Raw genomic sequence first — 6483 nt, 5'->3', positions numbered from 1 at the left:
ATTGAGACCGAAACAGAATTGAAGAGGACGATTAATTTAAAACGCCAGAGCTGAATATATGGTTTGAATTGAGTGTTTCCGGCATTTTTAATCGGATAATTTGAATTATTGCTTAAGCTATATATTCCCAATGACTGCAACTATAACATAGGGAACATCGAGTATTAGAACAGAAATGGTTTGAATACGTTATTATTGCAAGCAAAACAACTCATTTGTTGGTAAAGCTACCCCCAGTCGATTTCGAATGGTTATCTGGTAAGATTCTGGCAGATTCATGCAAGATTTTTGCCAGAATCTTGCAAGATAACCATTTTTCTGCCAGAACCTTGCAAGATAACCATTTCTCTGTTAGAATCCTCTAACATATCCACTTTTTTGCAGAAGATCCTACAAGATGAAATGATTAATGCGAGTAATTTTGACAGCAAGAGATATGCGCGAAATCTCTTCAAAAGTCCTTCGCAGCTCAAAAAAATGGCAAGCCGTGAGTAATCACATTTTCGGGCAATGGCAAGAAAACTTAAGCGTAAGGAGCTGAATTAAATGAAAAGAAGCTGTTTAAGATGCAAAGAATAATATCACATAATTTTTCATCAAAACCATTAATCTAGACGTGTAGTTTTGTAAATCTTGATAAAGGTGAAGGAAAAAAGGTTTTAATAGTAATTTCTTTTGTGTTAACAGTTCTCAAAGGCAAACTTTATTTTGTTCTTTTTTTCAGATATTTCATATTTCCAGATTTAAAATCTATTCAAATGTATATTTTTCTTAAAAACACGCAACTGATTCTTAAGTGAATTTTTTGTTCAAAACGAAATGTGTTGCATGAATGAGAGCCAATAAGAGGACAGCTCGACCGGAACGAACTTGCAAGAATCTTGCAAGATAACTATTTTGCTGGCAGATCTTGCAAGATAACCATTTTTCTACCAGGTCTTGTAAGATAACCTGTTTCTGCCAGATCTTGCAAGATAGGCAGTTTTTGCAATATTTTGGCAGAATCTTGAAAGATAACCATCTAGTCTCGACTGGGGTACGTCTCATTGCAGAAAAAATTTACTTGCCTTTCTAGAAATGAGCAAATATTTTGGCCACAAAACCCAAAAAGGTCAGTTAGCAGCTCAGTTTTCTTGTTTCAATTATCTTTCTGTTTTACTACCAACTCTAACTTCATATACTCTCAGGCAGAATTTGGTATTCATTGCGATCTGATCCTCAGTAAAAAGTACAAAAAACTATTCTCGAATTTTTGACAAAAAGTCAGGCTGAAATGATTTAACGGAGCAAAAGTCGACACTAGGATGCGTCATATTTGGCTTTGATTGTCCTAAAAAATCAGCCAGCATTAGCAATCTTTTAAACATTAGCTTTAATTTTAAAAGCACTCAAAATTCTATTTAGGGTCACTGTCCAGGAAAAAATATTTTGATCTGAATTCCTGCAAAATTTCAAATTGATGCTCAATAGGTTTGGGCATCATTCTGTACAAGAAAAAAAGTAAATTTTTTTTCAATCCCATTAAATCATACAGTCCATACTAATCATAGGTATAAACAATGCCAGTTAAATTTTCAATATTAAAACATGATTAAAACTCAATCATGGATTGAAACTGAAGCTCCAAGAGCCACCTTCATTGTCTGGCAAAAAAGGTCATTCTGGTTAGTTTTGGTTTCCTGCACCAAGAATACAACGCATTTAACTACCTCAACGTGTTTGCAGGCGTCCGAACAACCGGGGTCTTGGTCATATTTTTTGCAAAAGTTTTCAACAGCATTTTGTTGTACAATTTTTGTTCCATTCTTTATTTTGAAGTTGTCGAATAATTCTGATTACTTGTTTCTAAAAACTGATATATGATAAAACTAAATATATAAAATTTGTTTAGAACAATAAGTTGATTTCAAAGACACTGTGTCGTGTTTAAAGTTGTGTAGGATTGTCACTAGTTGTTGTCTGCACATTGTTATCACAATCTTTTGCACATCAGAAACCTTTTCGCACAATTCTTGACAAACAGTGCGATTGCAGCTTGTGAGAAGTCATTTTTCTAAATGACGCGCTCTAAAACAACCAATCTCTTTAGGACTGAAAGCCATGCTAAAACAAATCCCCTCCCAGATTATTCTATGGAACAATACGGTCAACAAATTCCTAATAAAAAGATCATTCCTTTCAAACCCCCTCTCTTTCAAATATGTTATTTTAATACATTTAGGCACTCTTTCATTACCGTTCGACCAATCTCTTGAAGGTTTTCAGGTGAACGCAGCATGGATTTAAATAAAGCCTCCAAAAGTAAAGCCTTTGTTTTCTCTTAACACGCATTACTTCAATCCCGGGTTGACCACCATAAAAGAAACTTACTAATCATAAAACGCCATATATGGATTTTATGGAAACTTACTAAACATACAACGATCATTAAAATTTTTGAGTTTGGCTGATAACCAGTCGAAAGAGCTACATGCGGTTCCAAAACAACGTTTCTGTGCATAAAATGTAAAAATTCTGTAGTTCCTTTTTATGGTACCGTACTTACCATAAAACGCCATAAAAAAAATTTTTATGGACCGTTTTATGGTTTCAAATTTTCCATAAAAAATTCTGTATTATAAAATTCCCGATTTTTCGAGGTTATCTTACAAATAAAACCAAAAGACCAGTCTTAGATTCACTAAACGTCAAAAAACAAAAATTCCACTTTTATGGTACCGTACTTATCATAAAACGCCATAAAAAAAAATTTTATGGACCGTTTTATGGTTGCAAATTTTCCATTAAAAATTCTGTTTTAAAAAATTCCCGATTTTTTGAGGTTATCATCCAAAAAAAATCAAAAGACCAGTCTCAGACTTACTAAACGTCAAAAACAAAAAATCCACTTTTATGGTACCGTACTTATAAAACGCCATAAAATATTTTTTTAGGGACCGTTTTATGGTTACAAACTGTCCCTGCATACATAGTTCTTGGATAGAGCTACAAATTAATTGCTTGCAGTGTTTGTTTAGTTTCTCAAATCGGCCTAGTCAAATAATTATCAAGGATTAAATTTGAAAAAAAAAATTGAAGTAAAAATTATATTTTTTGGGGCACGCTTATTGTTTCTGACGATTTTTGACGAACTACTCTACCAATTTGGCCTGACATAGTCACGTTTTGTTGACTGTAAGTTTTTATTAAAGCTTGGAGTCTTCAATTGGTGTCTAAATTGGCCCGCTCAGAACAATATTAAACTGTAAATTTTAAAAATTTAAAAACAAATGATGTTTTAACTGTTTTTCAGTAATGATGTTTTTTTTCTTCTAAATTGGGTTATTGTTGCTTGCAAATTGTGTTACTTAGGCTTTTTTCGGGTCCATGAAGCTTTGCGAATCAATAGTTATTGGGAATTCAACATTTGTTCAGTTTTAGCGAAATCATGAAATTCTTGTTTGAGTTTTTTTGATCAAGACACACAAAACACCCTGGTCTTTAGGTCGAGGTGGGATTTTTTCTCACCTTGCAGTAGAGGCCTCGGGTGTTCAGTAACTACAGTGACTTGGGTTGCCTTCAAATTTGTCTACGTGGTACCGTTTTTAGTCCTTTTGCGTGATTTTGCCCGAATTTCGTGTCTCCCAATAGCCCAAAAATAGGGTACGCTTCATGTCTTTGACGATTTCTCCAAAACTACTGTACCAAACTAAAAGTGCATTGTCGTGTTTTGTTAAACATAAACCCTCATTGCTGGTAAAGTTCAATTAGTTTCTCAAATTGGCCTAACCAAAAATCTATCAAGATTTAAATTGAAAAAAAATTGAATTAAAAATTTTATTTTTGATGGCACGCTTATTGTTTCTGACAATTTGGCCTTGCATAGTCGCGTTTTGTTGACTGTAAGTTTTTGGAAGGTCTGCAGTCTTCAGCTGCTGTCTGAATGGGCCGGCTCAGAACGTTTTTAAGCTGTAAATTTTAAAAATTTAAAGAATAATGATGTTTTAAATGTTTTTCAGTAATGATGGCTTCTTTCTTCTAAATTGTGTTATTTTTACTTGCCAATTGTGTTATTCAGGCTTTTTTGGGTCGATGAAGCTGTTCGAATCATTCGTTATTGCGAATTCAACATTTATTAATTTTTAGCGAAATCATGAAATTCTTGTTTGAGTTGTTTTGATCAAAACACACAAAACACCCTGGCTTTATGGAATTTTTTCTCACTTCGCAGTAGAGATTTTGGGTGTTCAGTAACTACTGAGTTGACTCAGATTGCATTCAAATTTGTCTACGTGGTACCGTTTTCAGTCGTTTTGCGTGATTTTGCCCGAATTTCCAATTGCCCAAAAATAGGGTACGCTTCATGTCTTTGACGATTTCTCCAAAACTACTGTACAAAACTGAACGGGCATATTCGCGTTTTTCCAAACATAAAACCTCAATGCTTGCAGTGTTTAATTAGTTTCTGAAATTGGCCTAATCAAAAAGCAAGCAAGGTTTAAATTTGAAAAAATTGAAATAGAAATTGTATTTTTGGTGGCACGCTTATTGTTTCTGACAATTTTTGCCGAAATAAACTACCAATTTGGCCGGGCATAGTCGTGTTTTGTTGACTGTAAGTTTTCAAAAGGTCTGCAGTCTTCAAATTGTGTCTGAATTGGCCGGCTCAGAACGTTATTAAGCTGTAAATTTTAAAAATTTAAAGACTAATGATGTTTTAAATGTTTTTCAGTATTGATGTCTCTTTTCTTCTAAATTGTGTTATTTTTGCTTGCCAATTGTGTTATTCAGGCTTTTTTGGGTCGATGAGGCTGATCGAATCATTAGTTTTTGGGAATTCAACAGTTATTCATTTTTAGCGAAATAATGAAATTCTTGTTTGAGTTTTTTTGATCAAAACACAAAAAACACTCATGGCCTTTAAGGCGAGGTGGGATTTTTTCTCACATCGCAGTAGGGGTCGTGGGTGTTCAATAACTACTGAGTGGACTTGGGTTGCCTTCAAATTTGTCTACGTGGTACCGTTTTTAGTCCTTTTGCGTGATTTTGCCCGAATTTGGTGTCTCCCAATAGCCCAAAAGTAGGGTACGCTTCATGTGTTTGACGATTTCTCCAAAACTACTGTACCAAACTAAAAGAGCATTGTCGCGTTTTGTCAACCATAAACCCTCATTGCTATTAGCGTTCAATTAGTTTCTCAAATTGGCCTAATCAAAAAGCTATCAAGGTTTAAATTTGAAAAAAATTGAATTAAAAGTTACATTTTTTATGGCACGCTTATTGTTTCTGACGATTTTTGCCGGACTAATCTACCAATTTTGCCGAGCATAGTCGCGTTTTGTTGACTGTAAGTTCTCACAAGGTCTGCAGTCTTCAAATGTTGTCTGATATGGCCGGCTCAGAACGTTATTAAGCTGTAAATTTTAAAAATTTAAAGAATAATGGAATTTTAAATGTTTTTCAGTAATGATGTCTTTTTTCTTCTGAATTGTGTTATTTTTGCTTGCCAATTGTGTTATTCAGGCTTTTTTTAGGTCGATGAAGCTGTTCGAATCATTAGTTATTGGGAAATCAACAATTATTCATTTTTAGCGAACTCATGAAAATCTTGTTTGAGTTTTTTTGATCAAAACACAAAAAACACCCATGGCCTTTAAGGCGAGGTGGGATTTTTTCTCACATCGCAGTAGGGGTCGTGGGTGTTCAGTAACCACTGAGTGGACTTGGATTGCCTTCGGATTTGTCTACGTGGTTCCGTTTTAAGTCGTTTTGCGTGATTTTGCCAGATATTGGGGTTTCCAAAATGCCCAAAAATCGGTGTACGCTTCATGTCTTTGACGATTTCTCACAAACTACTGTACCAAATTGGATGGGCACTGTCGCGTTTTGTTGGCCCTAAACCTGACTTGATTGCAGTCTTAAGTTGGTTTCTCAAATCAGCCGTATCAAAAACTTATTAATGTTAAAAGTTGAAAAAAGTCGAATTTTTGGGTTGTTCTGTTTGACCCAAATTTCGGTACAACAAAACACGCGATTTACCCAGCAAGTGTTAGTGTTTTAGAATCCCCAGTTAGTGGGGAGTCTCCCCATATATATTTTATATGGTATTTTATGTAGTTGAGATTGTCAATTTCGGCTCTGAATGGCGGTCACCTCGCTTTTTGGGTCATTTGGTACGGTACCTTATAATTGCTATAACTCCTTGAAGAATGTACCGATTGTGCTCATTTTTTAATATGATGCGTATCTCAAGCAGTGCTACAAACAGTACTATAGGTGTTTATTTTGGTTCAGCCGTTTCAGAGAAATTGGCCAGTAAACTTGCCCTCGATTTAAGCCCCAGAAGCGGTTGACACCAGCGGGTGACCCCGTTGACACCTTGAAGCTTTGAACTATATTATGAAAGTTGGGTGTTTTGAAATCCTCAGTTAGTGGGGAGTCTCCCCATATATATTTTGTATGCAGTTTTATGTAGTCAAGATGGTGAATTTTAGCGAAACATGA

General features: G+C 34.8%; 1 long non-coding RNA gene across 1 annotated transcript in view; it reads right to left on the bottom strand.

The window, feature by feature from the left end:
* Positions 1–1856: 1856 nt before the first annotated feature.
* The window catches only part of LOC142339737 (uncharacterized), a 31664-nt gene continuing 27037 nt past the window's right edge, over positions 1857–6483 (bottom strand). The window contains exon 2 of the long non-coding RNA XR_012759026.1: positions 1857–2067. This is a non-coding gene — a long non-coding RNA (uncharacterized LOC142339737). The remainder of the gene's footprint in view (positions 2068–6483) is intronic.

This window comes from Convolutriloba macropyga, chromosome 5 (genome assembly GCF_964194025.1).
Source record: "Convolutriloba macropyga chromosome 5, txConMacr16.3, whole genome shotgun sequence".
Lineage (NCBI taxonomy): Eukaryota > Metazoa > Xenacoelomorpha > Acoela > Convolutidae > Convolutriloba > Convolutriloba macropyga.
The sequence above is the reverse complement of the archived record's forward strand: the minus strand, read 5'-3'. Positions and strand labels throughout refer to the sequence as shown.